The sequence below is a fragment of the Oculina patagonica genome, chromosome 4, assembly GCF_052425735.1.
Source record: "Oculina patagonica isolate OP01 chromosome 4, crgOcupat, whole genome shotgun sequence".
Taxonomy (NCBI): Eukaryota; Metazoa; Cnidaria; class Anthozoa; order Scleractinia; family Oculinidae; genus Oculina; species Oculina patagonica.
Genome location: NC_135761.1, coordinates 12612770 through 12630979, shown reverse-complemented (window position 1 = coordinate 12630979; position 18210 = coordinate 12612770). Strand labels below are relative to the sequence as shown.

At 38.5% G+C, this 18210-nt stretch overlaps 18 non-coding genes across 18 annotated transcripts; 8 read left to right on the top strand and 10 right to left on the bottom strand.

Annotated features, from left to right (window-relative positions):
• Window positions 1-197: 197 nt before the first annotated feature.
• Trnam-cau (transfer RNA methionine (anticodon CAU)) lies at window positions 198-283 on the bottom strand. The gene is given in 2 exon segments: window positions 198-233; window positions 247-283. It is a non-coding gene; the product is annotated as a tRNA-Met (tRNA).
• Window positions 284-1023: 740 nt separating this feature from the next.
• Trnak-uuu (transfer RNA lysine (anticodon UUU)) lies at window positions 1024-1096 on the bottom strand. The gene has a single exon. It is a non-coding gene; the product is annotated as a tRNA-Lys (tRNA).
• An 824-nt stretch (window positions 1097-1920) lies between these two features.
• On the bottom strand, window positions 1921-2006 carry Trnam-cau (transfer RNA methionine (anticodon CAU)). Its single transcript is given in 2 exon segments — window positions 1921-1956; window positions 1970-2006. It is a non-coding gene; the product is annotated as a tRNA-Met (tRNA).
• A 567-nt stretch (window positions 2007-2573) lies between these two features.
• On the top strand, window positions 2574-2646 carry Trnak-uuu (transfer RNA lysine (anticodon UUU)). Its single transcript has one exon. It is a non-coding gene; the product is annotated as a tRNA-Lys (tRNA).
• A 1584-nt stretch (window positions 2647-4230) lies between these two features.
• On the bottom strand, window positions 4231-4316 carry Trnam-cau (transfer RNA methionine (anticodon CAU)). Its single transcript is given in 2 exon segments — window positions 4231-4266; window positions 4280-4316. It is a non-coding gene; the product is annotated as a tRNA-Met (tRNA).
• Window positions 4317-5802: 1486 nt separating this feature from the next.
• On the bottom strand, window positions 5803-5888 carry Trnam-cau (transfer RNA methionine (anticodon CAU)). Its single transcript is given in 2 exon segments — window positions 5803-5838; window positions 5852-5888. It is a non-coding gene; the product is annotated as a tRNA-Met (tRNA).
• Window positions 5889-6360: 472 nt separating this feature from the next.
• Window positions 6361-6433, top strand: Trnak-uuu (transfer RNA lysine (anticodon UUU)). The gene has a single exon. It is a non-coding gene; the product is annotated as a tRNA-Lys (tRNA).
• Window positions 6434-6697: 264 nt separating this feature from the next.
• Trnak-uuu (transfer RNA lysine (anticodon UUU)) lies at window positions 6698-6770 on the top strand. The gene has a single exon. It is a non-coding gene; the product is annotated as a tRNA-Lys (tRNA).
• A 432-nt stretch (window positions 6771-7202) lies between these two features.
• Window positions 7203-7288, bottom strand: Trnam-cau (transfer RNA methionine (anticodon CAU)). The gene is given in 2 exon segments: window positions 7203-7238; window positions 7252-7288. It is a non-coding gene; the product is annotated as a tRNA-Met (tRNA).
• Window positions 7289-8284: 996 nt separating this feature from the next.
• Window positions 8285-8357, top strand: Trnak-uuu (transfer RNA lysine (anticodon UUU)). Its single transcript has one exon. It is a non-coding gene; the product is annotated as a tRNA-Lys (tRNA).
• A 461-nt stretch (window positions 8358-8818) lies between these two features.
• On the bottom strand, window positions 8819-8904 carry Trnam-cau (transfer RNA methionine (anticodon CAU)). The gene is given in 2 exon segments: window positions 8819-8854; window positions 8868-8904. It is a non-coding gene; the product is annotated as a tRNA-Met (tRNA).
• Window positions 8905-9056: 152 nt separating this feature from the next.
• On the top strand, window positions 9057-9129 carry Trnak-uuu (transfer RNA lysine (anticodon UUU)). The gene has a single exon. It is a non-coding gene; the product is annotated as a tRNA-Lys (tRNA).
• Window positions 9130-9557: 428 nt separating this feature from the next.
• On the bottom strand, window positions 9558-9643 carry Trnam-cau (transfer RNA methionine (anticodon CAU)). Its single transcript is given in 2 exon segments — window positions 9558-9593; window positions 9607-9643. It is a non-coding gene; the product is annotated as a tRNA-Met (tRNA).
• Window positions 9644-9927: 284 nt separating this feature from the next.
• Window positions 9928-10013, bottom strand: Trnam-cau (transfer RNA methionine (anticodon CAU)). Its single transcript is given in 2 exon segments — window positions 9928-9963; window positions 9977-10013. It is a non-coding gene; the product is annotated as a tRNA-Met (tRNA).
• Window positions 10014-10544: 531 nt separating this feature from the next.
• Window positions 10545-10617, top strand: Trnak-uuu (transfer RNA lysine (anticodon UUU)). The gene has a single exon. It is a non-coding gene; the product is annotated as a tRNA-Lys (tRNA).
• Window positions 10618-10881: 264 nt separating this feature from the next.
• Window positions 10882-10954, top strand: Trnak-uuu (transfer RNA lysine (anticodon UUU)). Its single transcript has one exon. It is a non-coding gene; the product is annotated as a tRNA-Lys (tRNA).
• A 429-nt stretch (window positions 10955-11383) lies between these two features.
• On the bottom strand, window positions 11384-11469 carry Trnam-cau (transfer RNA methionine (anticodon CAU)). Its single transcript is given in 2 exon segments — window positions 11384-11419; window positions 11433-11469. It is a non-coding gene; the product is annotated as a tRNA-Met (tRNA).
• Window positions 11470-12048: 579 nt separating this feature from the next.
• On the top strand, window positions 12049-12121 carry Trnak-uuu (transfer RNA lysine (anticodon UUU)). Its single transcript has one exon. It is a non-coding gene; the product is annotated as a tRNA-Lys (tRNA).
• Window positions 12122-18210: the final 6089 nt, after the last annotated feature.

The window sequence follows — 18210 nt, the reverse complement described above, 5'->3', positions numbered from 1 at the left end:
CAGTGAAAGCTGAAAAGAAATTGTATACGAGTTATAACTGTACAGTCAAGTGGGCGTTAGAAGAACTGAATTTTATAATACCGTCTCAAAATTTATATATTTCTAATTATTTAAGACAAACGAAAGAAAAAAATACACAGGTTACGATAAAAAGTACAGCTCTTACTTTAGGAAGAAAATACAAGTTCTCAAAAATATGCCCCGTGTGAGGATCGAACTCACGACCTTCAGATTTCTGATTCAGATTATGAGACTGACGCGCTGCCTACTGCGCTAACGAGGCACCTGCGGTCCGAAAGTTCATTTTTGACATAATGACAAGTTGCAACTCGCACGTTGATTGGCTATCGGCAACCAAGTGTAGCGTTATTTGTTCAAGGCGTCGTTCAAGGCCAGTTTACACGAGCAATTTTTATATATGTGACAATTCTAATGTAAAATTTTTAAATTTGCTTTGCTCGTGTAGACGAGGAAACTTGGGCAATTTTTATGTGACAAATATATTTGCTAGGAAACTGGCGTGTTAGCTTGTATGCGACCGGCAAAAGTTGCCACATACGAAAAATTGCTCGTGTAGACGACTGGTCACATAAAATGTTGCAAATATTGCGACAGCATTGCGTTTCTGCGTATCTCTGCTGTCCAAAGTGATTACTAGCGCTCTAAACTTTGAACTGTTGACACATAATTGTTATGCCATCTACACAGATGTCTACACGATCAAATATATTTGTCACACAAAAATTATATATATTACCCCCGTAAACCCTGCTTTTCTTCGGTACTGCTGTGAAATGTTTTGTTTATTTCAGTAATATTTTGTTTTAATAGCGTGAAATATCAGTCATCTTCGCCCTTAGCCTAGAGCCAGGCTCTGACGGCGAAGAGACGTGAGACATTCCAGGCTATACTTTGTTTATAAAAATACAGTTTCAGTGGACATTCGGAGTCTTGGAACGAAGAAATTTCAGGCAGCTAAACTTCGTTGCATGGCTTCACTTGAAAAAAAAAAATAAATAAAGACGCCCGAAATGGGACTTGAACCCATGACCCTCAGATTAAAAGTCTGATGCTCTACCGACTGAGCTAACCGGGCGGCTCATACAGAAAGATTTATAACTCAGTGTGGTAAGTTATTGTTATTAATTTCAGTTCTTTATTGCGCATAATAACATCAGCGCACACTTCGGAATACCAGAAGTCCATACCAATAATGACGTAACTCCGGTCATACTGAAACTTACAGTCAGTCATTGATTTCATTTCTTGCCTTAAAACTTTGTGGACAAATTTTATGTCACCAATACTCCATACTAGTTAGGGGACTTCTCGTCATACTGACTGCAAAAACTTACAGTTGGTTGCCAGGTCCTTGTGGTCCTTGTGTACGTTTTGATGTCTGGTATATCAAATGCAGGACTTTATTTATGTTTATGGGAAAATTCATAACCTATTGAGCGTGTAAAATTTTAATTGAAAACGTAAAAAAATCCAGTCACATAAACAGCGAAGCGGTTTGTGATGGCATGGTACATAAGTTTGCCCCTTTGAAAAGAGCGCTATGGTCTCTGTGTTCAAAGGGTGTCCACCTCCTAACTACTATCTAGGCGTGTCCCTCGATCTCTAGAGAAAGGGATATGGGAGGGAGAATTATCCATAGTTGTACCCAATTCTGTTGTTCCTAGTTGTTCCCAATTATTATTATTATTATTATTATTATTATTATTATTATTATTATTATTATTCTACTATAAAACAATCTGCAGGTTTGGCTCAAAAGGGTGAACTAATTTTGATATGAAGTATATTTCTGATAACCTTTATTTGAGATAAAAAAGAAAAACTGTATTCGCTGGCTACATTGAAAAGAAAGGCTTTCTATTTTATCAAAACAGCCTGCTGACAAAATTACGAATAATATGCCCCATGTGAGGATCGAACTCACGACCTTCAGATATCTGATCCAGATTATGAGACTGACGCGCTGCCTACTGCGCTTACGAGGCACCTGTAGGCTACAATAAGAAACTCAGCCATCGTCGGCAAAAAAAAACTTAGACAGCCCATTTACAAATTGACAAATTGAGTCACACTAAACTTCAAAATGGTGCGATTAAATAGAATTTTTTAGTTTAAAGACAAACTAGGATTACATCTATTGCGTAAAAGCTATACCATTAATAAAAGGAACATTAATTTTCTAAGCCAGACTTATGAATTCCTTGTGATACCCCAGTCCCTCAGGAGCTCGTAAAGTGACATTTGCGAACACTCGTGCACTCGCCCCGTGAAATATTTTTTTTTTACATTTTTCGCGTGAAATTTGACGTGGAATACACTCAACGGATCAATGATTTTCCCTATCAAATCCTGTATAGAGTGCAATGTAGGGCCCAATGACTGACTGCAAGTGTCAGTATAACCAGAGGTCAATACTGATATAGACGTCTGGTATTTTTAAATGTGCCCTAATATTTTATTTTATGCGCTATAAAGAACTGAAATTAATCAATAGGCTAGGGAAGAACATTGAGATTATTTTCTCTTGGTTATACAAGCTTTCTATATGCGTGGCCCGGTTAGCTCAGTCGGTAGAGCATCAGACTTTTAATCTGAGGGTCATGGGTTCAAGTCCCATATCGGGCGACTACTTTTTTTTTGTACAAGAAACAATGCAACATAAAGTGTGCTAAGGTTCGTAAGGGCCTGTTTACATGATTCCGGAATGACTTTCATTCCGGAACGAAACTCGTTCCGGAATGAAGTTCGTTCTCCATTTACATGACAGAGTCGATCGGTTCAACCAAAGGCGAGATAAAAACAAGGTGGCGCATGTTTCACGCGAGATCAAAACAAGATGGCGCATATTTCGCGCAAACATGTTTTTGTGCCCACTATTGGCCGCATCTGCGATTTTAACGAGTAATTTGACCATAGAGCTGCTCCTTTGGGCTAAACAGTAAATGCTATAACATTTTTTCCCTCTGAATTCAAACTGTGGAGTCCGTTTGCGGTTTCATGAGTTGCGATTTCATCTCGGAACGAAATTCGTTCTGTGTTTACATGATACCAGAATGAAATGTCATTCCAGAACGAAACTTTCATTCCGGAATGGAAACTGGAATGAACTCATTCCGGAATGACTTGACTTTCGTCTCGGTATCATGTAAACAGATACAGGGAAATGTATGGGGATGGAATGAACTCGTTCCAGAATGAAAGTCATTCCGGAATCATGTAAACAGGCCCTAAGTTTGCTTTCATTTGAAGAGTACATTCAAAGCACTAACTACCACCAAGGCGTGTCCCTCTCCACTAGTAGGTTACAATAGACCATTTTACAGTTGTCTGCTCAGTGACCTGGCCTTTGAATGGAAGTGAGGCTGGAGGTGACCTTGTTTTGATACAGACCTGGCTGCTTTTGTTGTGTAAATCATGTTGTTCTGATGCTAACTAGTTTGCATTTACATGATAAAGCAAAGAGGTTTGTATCAATACAAGGTCACCTCCAGCCTCGCTAGCATTCAAAGGCCAGGTTACTTAGCAGGCAACTGTAAAATGGACAATTATACTCGTGTTGCATTCTGATCTTATTCATATTATATTTTTTCACATGTATGTGTGTTATCTAACTTCACTAAAAATAAAAAGACCATATGCATGTGATCAGAAATTGAAAATCACTGGCCGTCTCGAGAAAGCGAGGAAGGAGTTTAACAACAAGAATATCAATAACGAAAACAACATGCAGGCCTTCATAAATAAATGATAGGTTTTAAATAGAAATCGCAACAGATTTTAATCCAAAAAGGAAAATTATCCAAAGTTAAACCCAATTCTGCTATTCGTCCATCGAAGGTATCCTGGCCAAGTATCAAACATAATAAAACCTGACAAGAAACCATGTACGAGAAACAGGTGGGCTCGAAAGAGTGAACTTAATGTATCATATTGAAATATACTCCTTGTTTCCTTGTTTCCTTTTTTCACGATCCCATAATACATCTTGTTTTATTTAAATAACCCCCCAAAATTTTTGCATAAGTATTGTTTTCAATTTCTCTGGGGACGATTGCACGTCACTGTAAATCCCAAGAGAAATTGAAAACAATGCTTATGCAAAAATTTTGGGGGGTAAACAAGATGTATTATGGGAACGGTGAAAACAGCGAATTTGAGGAAAAAAACTTTCAATTTATCAAAACAGCCTAAAAAAATTACAAAAAAGTATGCCCCGTGTGAGGATCGAACTCACGACCTTCAGATTTCTGATCCAGATTATGAGACTGACGCGCTGCCTACTGCGCTAACGAGGCACCTGTTAGGTTCCCTACAGAATTGGCCATCTTTAAGGACATCGGCGGCAAGATAGTCGACGTACCTGAAAAAATCTCAGGCAGCCCATTCTAAAATTGTACGGGGGAAATCAAATCATATTGAACTTTGAAATGGCGCACATGTGTCGGTTAAATAATAATTTGATGTCAAAACTCAAAATAGAATAACGGCGATATACGATTAAAGAAAATTTACTTTGCCAGACTTATGAATTCCTTATCATATCCCCAGTCTCCAAAACAACTTTGGGGCTTGAAAAGTGACATTGCGAACAGACTTGCACTCGCGTTGTGATATATATGTTTGCGTTTGTCGCGTGAAATTTGACGTGAAATACACTCCACTCATTGGATCAATAAAATCCTGTTTAATGTAATGGAACCAGTAGGAACCGATGATTGACTGTAAGTTTCAGTATGACCAGAGTTACGTCATTATTGGTATGGACTTCTGTGTGCGCTGATGTTATTATGCGCAATAAAAAATGAAATTAATCAATAACGTAAGTAAGTTATCAGTTACGTTTTCTGAATGAGCCGCCCGGTTAGCTCAGTCGGTAGAGCATCAGACTTTTAATCTGAGGGTCATGGGTTCAAGTCCCGACTCGACTATATTTTTTTCTAGAAGAAACAATGCAACATAAAGTGCGCCGCAAAGGTGTACAAGTTTGATCTCTGGTACTTAGGGTATTGATCTCTAAAAGTCTTAACTACCAACAAGGCGTGTCCCTCGCTAGGTTACAATTATGTATTTTTTACACTTGTTACCTATGTTTCCTGAAACCTTAGAGACCGAGTCATTAGAAATTGAAAGGCGCTGACTTCAACGTTTTTCGTGATTTTTCGTTCCATCAATTTTTTTTCGTGACTTTTTTTTGTCAGTGTATGACTCTAGATGTGTTCAGTTTGTTCTAGCGCTCTTTTCTTCACAATTTTAGAGGATATTTCAGATATTTTACGTCTTGTGATTTTTTTGCTACGCAGTCGCGTCCATTGGAAACCTTTGACTTTGACTTTTTTAACAATACGAAACAAAATCACCGAGGAAAAGACTCGGCTACAGTAGTCTACGGCTTGTATTGTATTGCATAATTGAACTTGCTGAGACGTGTTAACTGAACTGAAATATCGATGACAAAAGAGCATGTAGACCTTTATAAATAAATTAATTCTTTCAGTTGGAAATAACAATAGATTTTAATAAAAAAAAGAGAATTATCCATAGTTGTACCCAATTCTGTTACACGTCCATCGAACGTTAGTAGCCCGGCCAAGTAACACACATAGTGCAAAACTGAGAAGAAAGCACAACAAGCGGGCTCAAAAGAGTGAGCTAAATTTAACATATTGAAATATATTTCTTGTTTTCAATATTTGAGATTAAAAAACAGGCTGTATTCTCTGGCTTTGATGGAAAGAAAAGCTTTGGATTTTATCTTAACAGCCGCACAAATTATCAAAAATATGCCCCGTGTGAGGATCGAACTCACGACCTTCAGATTTCTGATTCAGATTATGAGACTGACGCGCTGCCTACTGCGCTAACGAGGCACCTGTAGGCTACAATAAGAAACTAAGCCAACCTTAGCGACATGGGCGGCAAGTTATTTAGTCATACCTGCAAGAAATCTCAGACAGTCTTTCGAAATTTTAAAAGCACATTTTCTCTTGACTGGGGAAATTGGGTCATGTTGAACTTTAACATGGCGCACAGGTGTCGATTGCGCTTTTCGCGTAAAATTTGACTTGGAATACACTCATTGGATCAATGATTTTCCCTATAAAATCCTGTATAATCCTGTTTAATGTAACGTAATGGAACCAGTACTACTGGTTCCAATACTTTATACAGGATTATACGGACCCGATGACTGACTGTAAGTTTCAGTATGACCAGAAATACGTAATTACTGGTAGGACTTCTGGTATTTTGAAGTGTGCGCTTATGTTATTATGTGCAATAAAGAGCTGAAATATATCAATAGGATACAACACTGAGTTATACAGGCCTTCTATATGAGCTGCCCGGTTAGCTCAGTCGGTAGAGCATCAGACTTTTAATCTGAGGGTCATGGGTTCAAGTCCCATATCGGGCGACTATACTTTTTTTTCCTTCAAGAAACCATGCATGACTTGAATTTTCCCATAAACAAAAATAAAGTCCTGCATTTGATATACCAGACATCAAAACGTACACAAGGACCACAAGGACCTGACAACCAACTGTAAGTTTTTGCAGTCAGTATGACGAGAAGTCCCCTAACTAGTATGGAGTATTGGTGACATAAAATTTGTCCACAAAGTTTGAAGGCAAGAAATGAAATTAATGTAGGTTGAATATTGAAAGTTAAATATGAGCCGCCCGGTTAGCTCAGTCGGTAGAGCATCAGACTTTTAATCTGAGGGTCATGGGTTCAAGTCCCATATCGGGCGACTAAATTTTTTTCTACAAGCTAGAAACAATGCAACATAAAGTGCGCTAAGGTGCACAAGTTTGGTCTCTGGTACTTAGGGTGTAACCTCATAAAGCCCTAACTACCACCAAGACGTGTCCCTCTTTTGGGTACATTTTTACTCGCGTTGCATTCTGACATAGCTATCGCCCAATGACAACCTTTTTCATTTTATAATGCAGCCAAATCGGTGTTAAACATTATGAACAAGACGATATGAAACAAAACAACTGAAAAAAGCAAAAGCTAGTGAACTTGAGGGAAGAAGTTCAGACAACTAAAATATCGATAACAAAACGTTAGGCCTTCAAAGGAACATGTAACTTAAGTTAAACAAATTAAAAAAAACACAGACTGTATCCACTGGCTTTGATGAAAAGTTTTCAAAACAGCCGCACGAATTACCAAAAAATGCCCCGTGTGAGGATCGAACTCACGACCTTCAGATTTCTGATCCAGATTATGAGACTGACGCGCTGCCTACTGCGCTAACGAGGCACCTATAAAGCACTGCGAGAAACCTGGCCATGTTTAACGACATTGGCAGCGAGTTATTCGTCGTACCTGAAAAAATTCTCAGACAGTCTATTTGAAATTTTAAACAGTACATTCACAAATTGTACAGGGGAAATTGCCGGGGGGGGGGGGGGGCGGTACTCAAAAACGTTTTGTACGGGGAGGCTCCGCCCCGAGCTCTTACCCCTTACCCTTTTATATACCATTTTTGCCAGAAATTGTACCCCTTTTGTATACCTTTTAATGAAAAAAGGTACTCCTTTCATATACCTGAAAGTCATGGTATATACTGAAACATGACGTTTTCTTGTCATTTTCAAGTAGCGCTTAATAAATTGAAATAATACAGCCATAAATTGCATCTCTTCGAAATATTTCAATTAAAGGCCCTTTCAAAAACCTAAGTTACAGATTTCCACACACTTTCGTATACCTAAACTTGTGAAATCCCTACCCTTTTATATACCTGAAGCCTGAAATAGGTACCCCTTTCGGGCGGAGCCTCCCCGTATAGGCCATTATAGAGAGTACCCACCCCCCCCCCCCCCCCGGGGGAAATTGGGTCATGCTGCACTTTAACATGCATGTGGCGCACACGTGTCGTTTGCGTTTTTCGCTTAAAACGTGACGTGGAATACACTCATCGGATCAACGATTTCCCTTTGAAAAAACCGTATCTGAAATGTCCGAACATGTTATACAGTCTCCAGGAGGGGTGGAAGATGTGGGTACTATTACTCCCGTAAATTTCGGATAGGTGTGTGCAGGTAATGGGCTCTAACTTGTGATACCTTATTTATGGACCCAGAACCTTAAAAACCATGCTCCTGCAAGTTTAATTTCAGTATGACCAGAAGTCATTACTGGTGTGCACGCCTGGTGTAATGAAATGTGCACTAATATTATTATATGCGCTATAAAAAACTGAACTTAATTAATGGCGTGACCAAGTTATTCGTGTTCTTTTTTGTATGAGCCGCCCGGTTAGCTCAGTCGGTAGAGCATCAGACTTTTAATCTGAGGGTCATGGGTTCAAGTCCCATATCGGGCGACTATGATTTTTTTTCTACAACTGTACAAGAAACAGTGCAACATAAAGTGGTAAGGTGCACAAGTTTGGTCTCTGGTACTTAGGGTGTTAACCTTACAAAGCCCTAACTACCACCGTGTCATGTCCCTCTCTGGGGTACAATTTTAGTGGCAATGCATTTTGACATAGCTAGTCGCCCAACGGCAACTTTAGACATTTTATAATGCAGCCAAACCGGTGTCAAACTTTATGAACATAACGATATGAAACAAAACAACTGAGAAGAAGCAAAAGCAAGTCAACTTGAGGGAAGAAGTTCAGACAACTAAAAAACCGATAACAAAAACTTAGGCCTTCATATCATAGTTAATGGTTTTAGATGGAAATCACAATAGATTTTGATACAAAAAAGAAAAACTTCCATATATAGTTGTACCCTACTCTGCTATTCTACAAAACAGCCGCACAAATTATCAAAAATATGCCTCGTGTGAGGATAGAACTCACGACCTTCAGATTTCTGAACCAGATTATGAGACTGACGCGCTGCCTACTGCGCTAACGAGGCACCTGCGAAGACGCATTAGCGACATTGACGGCAAGATAGTCGACGATGCTGAAAAAATCTAAGACAGCCATTCTCAAATTGTACGTGCAATAAAGAACTGAAATATATCAATAGGGTAAAACACTGAGTTATACAAGTTTTCTGTATGAGCCGCCCGGTTAGCTCAGTCGGTAGAGCATCAGACTTTTAATCTGAGGGTCATGGGTTCAAGTCCCATATCGGGCGACTATATTTTTTTATATACGAGCTAGAAACAATGCAACATAAAGTGCGCTAAGGTGCACAAGTTTGGTCTCTGGTACTTAGGGTGTAAACTCATAAAGCCCTAACTACCACCAAGGCGTGTCCCTCTCTTGGGTACATTTTTACTCGCGTTGCATTCTGACATAGCTATCGCCCAATGACAACCTTTTTCATTTTATAATACAGCCGAACCGGTGTTAAACATTATGAACAAGACGATATGAAACAAAACAACTGAAAAAAGCAAAAGCTAGTGAACTTGAGGGAAGAAGTTCAGACAACTAAAATATCGATAACAAAACGTTAGGCCTTAAAGGAACATGTAACTTAAGTTAAACAAAAAAAACACAGACTGTATCCACTGGCTTTGATGAAAAGTTTTCAAAACAGCTGCACTAATTACCAAAATATGCCCCGTGTGAGGATCGAACTCACGACCTTCAGATTTCTGATTCAGATTATGAGACTGACGCGCTGCCTACTGCGCTAACGAGGGACCTGTTGGGAGCAATAGGAAACTTAGCCATCATAGTCATCATCATAGTCATACCTGGAAGAAATCTCAGACAGTCTATTCGCAATTTAAGGGTCCACAAGCGGATTTCTCGTGCGTTTCTAAGGTGCTAAAAGCGCGCGCGCTGTATTGCGTGTAAGGCAACCATAGTTAATGGTTTTAGATGGAAATCACAATAGATTTTGATAGAAAAAAGAAGTTTTTTCATATATAATTGTACCCTACTCTGCTATTCTTCAAAACAGCCGCACAAATTATTAAAAATGTGCCCCGTGTGAGGATCGAACTCACGACCTTCAGATTTCTGATCCAGATTATGAGACTGACGCGCTGCCTACTGCGCTAACGAGGCACCTGCGAAGACGCATTAGCGACATTGACGGCAAGATAGTCGACGATGCTGAAAAAATCTAAGACAGCCATTCTCAAATTGTACGGAGGAAATTGAGACATATTGAACTTTAAAATGGCGCACACGTGTCGGTTAAATGGTATTTTTGATATCAACGTAAAAATAGGATAACGGTTTTAAAGAAAATTTACTTGGCCAGACTTATGAATTCCTTGTCATATCCCCAGTCTCCCAAAACCACTTAGGAGCTTGTAAAGTGCATTTGCGAACACACTTTCAAATTGAAATTTTACGTGGAATACACCCATTGGATGAATGATTTTTCCTATAAAATCCTGTATAATCCTGTTTAATTTAATGGAACCAGTAGGACCCGATTACTGACTGTAAGTTACAGAATGACCAGAAATACGTCATTACTGGTAGGACTTCTGGTATTTTGAAGTGTGCGCTTATATTATTATGTGCAATAAAGAACTGAAATATATTAATAGGGTACAACACTGAGTTATACAGTTTTCTGTATGAGCCGCCCGGTTAGCTCAGTCGGTAGAGCATCAGACTTTTAATCTGAGGGTCATGGGTTCAAGTCCCATATCGGGCGACTATACTTTTTTTTCCTTCAAGAAACCATGCATGACTTGAATTTTCCCATAAACATAAATAAAGTCCTGCATTTGATATACCAGACATCAAAACGTACACAAGGACCACAAGGACCTGACAACCAACTGTAAGTTTTTGCAGTCAGTATGACGAGAAGTCCCCTAACTAGTATGGAGTATTGGTGACATAAAATTTGTCCACAAAGTTTGAAGGCAAGAAATGAAATTAATGTAGGTTGAATATTGAAAGTTAAATATGAGCTGCCCGGTTAGCTCAGTCGGTAGAGCATCAGACTTTTAATCTGAGGGTCATGGGTTCAAGTCCCATATCGGGCGACTATGATTTTTTTTTCTACAACTGTACAAAAAACAGTGCAACATAAAGTGGAAAGGTGCACAAGTTTGGTCTCTGGTACTAGGGTGTAACCTCATAAAGCCCTAACTACCACCAAGGCATTTTCCTCTCTTGGGTATATTTTTACTCGCGTTGCATTCTGACATAGCTATCACCCAATGACAATCTTTTTCATTTTATAATGCAGTCAAACTGGTGGTTAACAATATGAACAAGGCGATATGAAACAAAACAACTGAAAAAGCAAAAGCTAGTGAACTTGACGGAAGAAGTTCAGACAACTAAAATATCGATAACAAAACGTTAGGCCTTCAAAGGAACATGTAACTTAAGTTAAACAAAAAAATACAGACTGTATCCACTGGCTTTGATGAAAGGTTTTCAAAACAGCCGCACCAATTACCAAAAAATGCCCCGTGTGAGGATCGAACTCACGACCTTCAGATTTCTGATCCAGATTATGAGACTGACGCGCTGCCTACTGCGCTAACGAGGCACCTGTTGGGTACAGTAAGAAACTTAGCGATCCTGAAGTCACATTGAAGGTAACTTAGTCATACCTGGAAGAAATTTCTATTCGAAGATAGTCTATTCCAAATTTTGAACAGCACATCATGAGCGAAGAAATCTCAGACAGCCCATTCACACATTGTACGAGGGAAATTTTGTCATAATGGCGCAATTTACTTTGCCAGACTTACGAATTCCTTGTCACATCCCCAGTCTCCCAAAACCATTCAGGCGATTGCAAAGTAAATTTTGCGAACACACGTGCACCGGGGATCGTTCTTTTTTGCGTTTTGCGCCGGTTTTTGTGCGAAATTTGGCGTGGAAATTCAATGGATCAATTCAATCCCTATCAAATCCTGTATCTGTTATATCAGACCCCAACACAGTACACTGTAATGGACCTTACCAGAACGGCCCGGTGACGGACTGTAAGTATTAGTGCGATCAGAAGTCCCGAACTGTAGCATGGACTTTTGGTGTTATGAAATGTGCGCTAACATTATTATACGCTCTCTATCACCAAACAGTTCAAACATTGGCAAGAACTAACTATTGTGTATGAGCCGCCCGGTTAGCTCAGTCGGTAGAGCATCAGACTTTTAATCTGAGGGTCATGGGTTCAAGTCCCATATCGGGCGACTTTTTCTTTTTTTGAACAAGAAACAATGAAACACAAGGTTCGCTAACGTACATTAGGTTGTTACCACTTGAAAAGCGCACTATACTCTATGTTAATTTAGTTTTTTATTTCATTTTATAAAATCCTAACTATCAGGCGTGTCCTTTTCAAGGTAGCAATTCTACTCGTGTTGCATTGTATACCAATTTTAGCTGGTATATTTTTCACATAATTATGCATCTGTTGTTGATTTTCACTGAAACCAGACAGCCCGTATAATCAAATATTGAACTTCAGTCAGACCTTCATCAATGAACGCCGGTTTACTCGTTGTTTCTGTGTGACTCTAGAGTCTAGACTGACTCTGGGTGTGTTCAATTTCAAATCTCTATAAACCTCTCTTCCTTACAATTACAGAGAAATGGTAACGTCTTGTAATTTTATATTACGCAGTCGTGTAATGAAAACCAATGACATTTTATGATGCAGCCAAACCGGCGCCAAACGTTTTAACTTACGAACAAAAAAACAAACCCTGACTGAGAAAAAGCTTCGGCTATAGTAGTCTACGTATACGGGCTTGTATTTCATTGGAAATTTTAAAATATGTGTTGGGATAGTCCCTTGTAGCGTGAGTTAAGGGTGGTATATTTTGGGGTATGGCATAGTTTAACAAGGCAAAGATAAGCCTGATTTCAAATTCATGGGATGTCTTGTACGTCGGAAGGTTTGCGCACAAATATTTAGTAATCTAATAACATCAAAAGCGATTAATTGCCTCAATTAGTAGGCTGGTCATGACTGAAAGCCATACAACGCGAGCTGTGATTGGTTGGCAGCTTGGGCTGCCTGAAACCGTACACAGCGCTATGTTATTTTGATGGAATAGAACCGCCATACGCTTTTCGTGGCTGCGCCCAATGGGTATATAGTTGGGGGTATTTAACAGTCAGTAGAATAGAAACTTACCAGTATTTGTTCCCTTCTTATGTGAGATCCTTTGTTTTACCATTTATTTTTTTTTTACTTTTTCATGGCTTTGAGGTTTTAGGAAATTCTTCAAAAATTAAGTTTGGCTGAAGGTCAGACATGTTAAGGGACGGACCATTATTTTTTTGGAGGGGGTGGGGGGGGGATGAAAAATATTGAAAACAATTGTTTGCAGGGCCTGGAAAGACAAAATAAATTGTTTGCAAACACGATATGTATAACAAAAAATAGTAAGAATTTCGAAAAAAATGTTTGCAGAGGTGCATAAGAAAATAATGGTCCGTCCCTAAATTGAAAAGGAAATGTTGGAATTCACGTTCCTTGTGTTTCAGGTTCTCCTCTGGATCTTACCCATTCTAAGTTTCGGTCTTGTCGCGTAGGCCTTAACGTTGTTATGATCCAAACACGGTCGCATTTCGTAAAAAAGGGTAACTAACGTCTTATTTACATTACTTTGATTCAACACTAGAGATCTCTGCGGATCAAATTCATGCATGCACACGCGCTCTCTAATTTGTTTGCTTCATGTAAACACACGCTTCAACTTTCTTTTATTAATCTCTGTCCGGAAAACTGTTTTGTTGCCTGTTTTTCCATAAAAGCTGATTCACACAGGTTCCGTTTATTACTTGATTTAGCCATTTTTTTGGCCTGTTGTTTGGAAATTTCGAAAAATTAGTGCGAGTGAAATTTTAAAACATGTCAATTCTGCTGATGTCAAGTTAGCTGGCTTTGTGCATATATCACCATTAGCAGCAGATTTTATCTTTGTGCATCTGCATTAATCGTTGATAGATACTCTGCAGAATATCAAATGAGCAGATTGTGCATTTCTTGACCAATCACTATCAAAGTTACACAGTCCGTTTCCATTTCCAGTCGTTTTCAGCTTTGCGGTTTTGTGAGAGTTAAACTTTCATTCCAGCTGCATGCGTTCTATATGTCATTATATATACGCCGCATTGATAAACCGTCTTAAATCTAAATCTGATTGGAAGGGAAATAAAGTTGATCTAAGTCTTTTCAATTTTATCTGTTTCGATCTTACTTAAAAGAAATGACCGAAAAAATACCCATTATGTGATAAGGTAAATTTACCTTAAATATTTTTTCCAGAACTGGAGATTGATGATTCGATACCAATTCATAATATTTTATCAGTATTTCGGTTTTAGGCCTTGTTTTTAATTTATATCGATCAGCTTTCTTTTCCGATAAAGCTTAAAAATACAAACACCCCTAAATAAATATTCATTGCTTTCACTAATGCATTATCATGTTTATTTATAAGTTGTCTTCTTAATGGATTTGACTGGAATAATAACTTCTTCTAAAGAAAGATCAAATTTTGAGTTTTCTTATTTAATGATCACGTTTTGCCCAAACATGAGTCTTTTTACAGCTGCAGTTTATATATCACATTTCTGTATGACTGAATTTTTTTTTAAAAAAAAAAGCAAAACACATTTTCCTTAACAGCACGGCCACCTGTAATTATTTCGTTTGTGAGTGTGCGGCATTGTCAATTTTGCTAGCAAAAAATGCCCGAAAATAGAGCAATTAGACGAAATTGTTGAATTTGCATATCCGATAATTCTGTCTCTCAAAGCTATCAAATCAACGGGCTCGTAGTTTTTCCTATATTAAAACAAAACACAAACAGTAGTGATAAAGAAAAAAAAATCTGCTTTCTTAACGAACCTAAGAGTGAATAACCGACTTTGCAGGACAAACAATAAATAAAAAAGGGAAATTTTGTACCTTTGTTTAATTATGTATGGATGAATAGAAAATTTATGTGATCTATTCATGATGAATTTTACTTTTAGCATATTTATAGAATCCTTGAATTCGTCGTTAGTATTTACATATAAATATTACCTGTTTCCATTTCTAGTTGTGTTAACAGGCCGATTGATATACATAACATCAAGAGAATATACACTTGATAATGACACGAACAATTTTGGAAACATCTAAACGCCGAGGCTTGATTGTATGAAATCCAGCCTTTTTTTGCTCCAGCAAGTAACACACTTGCCTAGAATCGCTTGTTTAAAACTCGTAGAAACTGTCTTTGATAGTGAAAATTGTCGCTTGAATCACATACAGCTTTTTTCCTTAGTCTGTGACTCATGAGACCACGATTGGTGGTGTCCCCGAGCCCTACTTTGCGCGTGCGAGCTTCTCGTGAACCGTTATTTTCCGTTACGGGATTCTCCGTGTTCGTTTCCATCGAAAAGTCCGCTGTGAAATTCTCCACATAGCCTTGAGTTGTCCCGCCATAAAAAAGCATGTTCTTAGCCTTTGGCGGTTCGAACACTTTCTCAGTTTCGTTGTTAAACATGTGACGCCCAGAAAAAGAGAAACTGCTACTTCGCAATAAGGTTTCCTCTTTGTTTAGCGCATTTGTGATCCGCTCTGATCTGAATAATGGATTTTTCCTCTTCAATTCGCCATAACTATTCTCGCCTGCTGGGAATGAATGTCGCTTCTGCTCTGTGTCTGACGCAAAATTGTAGCTGTAGTGTAAAATCCGCTTTTCGTCTCCATCCACTTCAGTTTTCATTTTTAGTGCGTTGTGGACGCTCTCGCCTAGTTTCGAAATAGTAAAATTTCTGTTAAGCCGTTTCATTTACGATTCGGCTTCTGTGTTATAGTAGTTGAGGCGCATTAATCCTCACTGTAGCATCCACCCAACAGCCGACTCACCTCTTACCCACGCTTTGCCTTAATACGTGCATTCGTTCGTATCAAAAACCAAGTCCTGCGTCATTCATAAACACAAGGCACTGTTTATATTAATAAGTCATTTCCGTACGCATTTTCCGTGTTTACACCTGCCGCTGTCGTTCGATTTTTATTGCTAGTTTATGTTGACACCGCTAGTTTAAAATTCAGTAATTGTTACGATAACGACTTGATTCCTAGTCGTTTTATAGAATTTCAAGAGTTTTTTTTTTTTTCATTAACCAAAGTATCGGTAAATGGACGATAACTGAGATAAGCACGTACGCATGAGGAATACCCACCTCAGAGCACGTGCGATCGTGCACAATATCGTCATCACAAATGATGCAATTTGTTTGAGTTTACACAAGCATAAACGTGGTATTAATCTGCAAAATTAATTTCTGTTTAACCCCTCAAACGCTGCTGAGTAATTATGGAGTAGGAAAAAACGATTGTTTGAAAATCTTTCTTCATATCTTCAAAGCCCCCCGCAAGATTGGATGATTCCAGTTTAAAAAGAATTGTTCAAAATTAACTTTAATAAGATAAATTTAAAACTTCAAAATTCAAGATTTTTTTAAAAAGGTCTAAAATGATAATTTATCAATCCACCTACGTTTAACGTAACGCGGTGGCTTCTAATATTGTTTCTCTATTTTGGCGTCGCATTCAATTCTCCACATTTACAATACATACTAGTTATGCAACGCTTTCTCGTGGTATACTATGGAATATCCCACGAGTCACTTGTATTTTCTCGGTATACACACGAGCCTTTAGGCGAGTGTGTATACGAAGAAAATACAAGTGACAAGTGGGATATTCCATAGTATACCACGAGAAAGTGTTGTGTAACTATTTTATACCATGCCATAGAAAATACGCTTACTAAATTTCATCGAGAATAAGATCGCAGCGCACGATGGGAAGGTTGGGTTGAATACCGTCGAATATACAACGGCTTTCCTGTAATCTGATTGGCTGTATTTTCTATGGCATGGTATAAAATACAATCCAATACAATAGTCGTTTAATGTGTCATACACTTAGCAATAAGGTATGACATTGCAATCTTTATTTCCAACTGATTCCGTACAATTTTTAATTGTACAATTTAGAATAAAAATCAGCGAAAATAAATGACGTTTCGATGAATCGCGGTTCATCATTATCAAATTCTAAAAAAGTCAGATTCTGATGAGTTCAATATATATTAAGAGTGCGTGTGAAAATCTCGTTGCATAAGATAAAGTCTTACAATGTGAATTGTATAGAGTGTTAATTACGAACTAAATAGTTTTGCTTTAATGGAGTCAGATTGAGTGTTCAGTTTAGGTTTTAACTCCTGGGTAAAGAGCATTTCGAAGATCAAGCATTCGAATTTCCCGCGACATTTCTTCAAGATTGTAAATTGCTTGTTAAGATCTTTGTTACTCTGGTTGTGGGCGTCACGCAGGTGGTTTCCAATAGCTGAGTGCTTATGTTCATCAATGCGTTGGAAAAGGTGTCGGCGAGTGTAGCCTACATAATCCGCATCACACGAATCACATTTAAATTTGTAAGCAACACATTGTTTCATTTTTAATTGTACGTTAAAACGAGTTTCATGCTTTTTAATTATCTGAGTTGAAAGTCCTTTTGCTTTGTCGTCAAATCGACTTTGTATCGGTAATTTACGCAAAGCGTCAAACATTTTTAAAATTTTTGCCCTAGAAAAGCGCGGGAGTGATTGTTCGAGGAAAGCGACTTTTGCACTGAACTGATCACGATCTTAACTGATGTTTCGGCAAGATAGTGGGGGCCAATAAATTATTCGAAGAAAGGCCAGATTACCAAAGGAGATACGGTTATTATGATTTTATCCACTGTTTGTCGATAGATCGCTAAGTAATGGATCAAGTTGAAGAAAAGCTAAAAATGACGAGCCACCATTTTGAAAATCGTCCAAGAGAAGATCCTGGGTACGAGGTGGTGACGACGAGGTTGGGGCCTGGGCCCGTTTCTCGAAAGCCCCGGAATCTTTTCGGGCCCGCAAAGCCATTTTTAAATACAGTCGAAGCTCTCTTAACGGACACTCTCGTAAGCGGACAGCTCTACTTACGGCCGCCTTGTTTGAAACCCCGTTTTACGCTCCCATACAAACTCTGTATTTTTACATTCTCGTAAGCGGACGTTCTGGTAAGCGGCCGCGGACACTTTTAGAGGTCACGACTTAGACTTTTTCTTTGTTTTTAAGCTCCCGTAAGCGGACACGCCAAAGAAAATCCTGTTAACAGCCTCTGTACGTTGTTTTTATCAATCAACTTCACATCGCCGTTCGTCACAATGATTTCACAGCAACTACAGTACAATGTTTCAGTGTTTGTTTTGTCGTCATCCACGTCC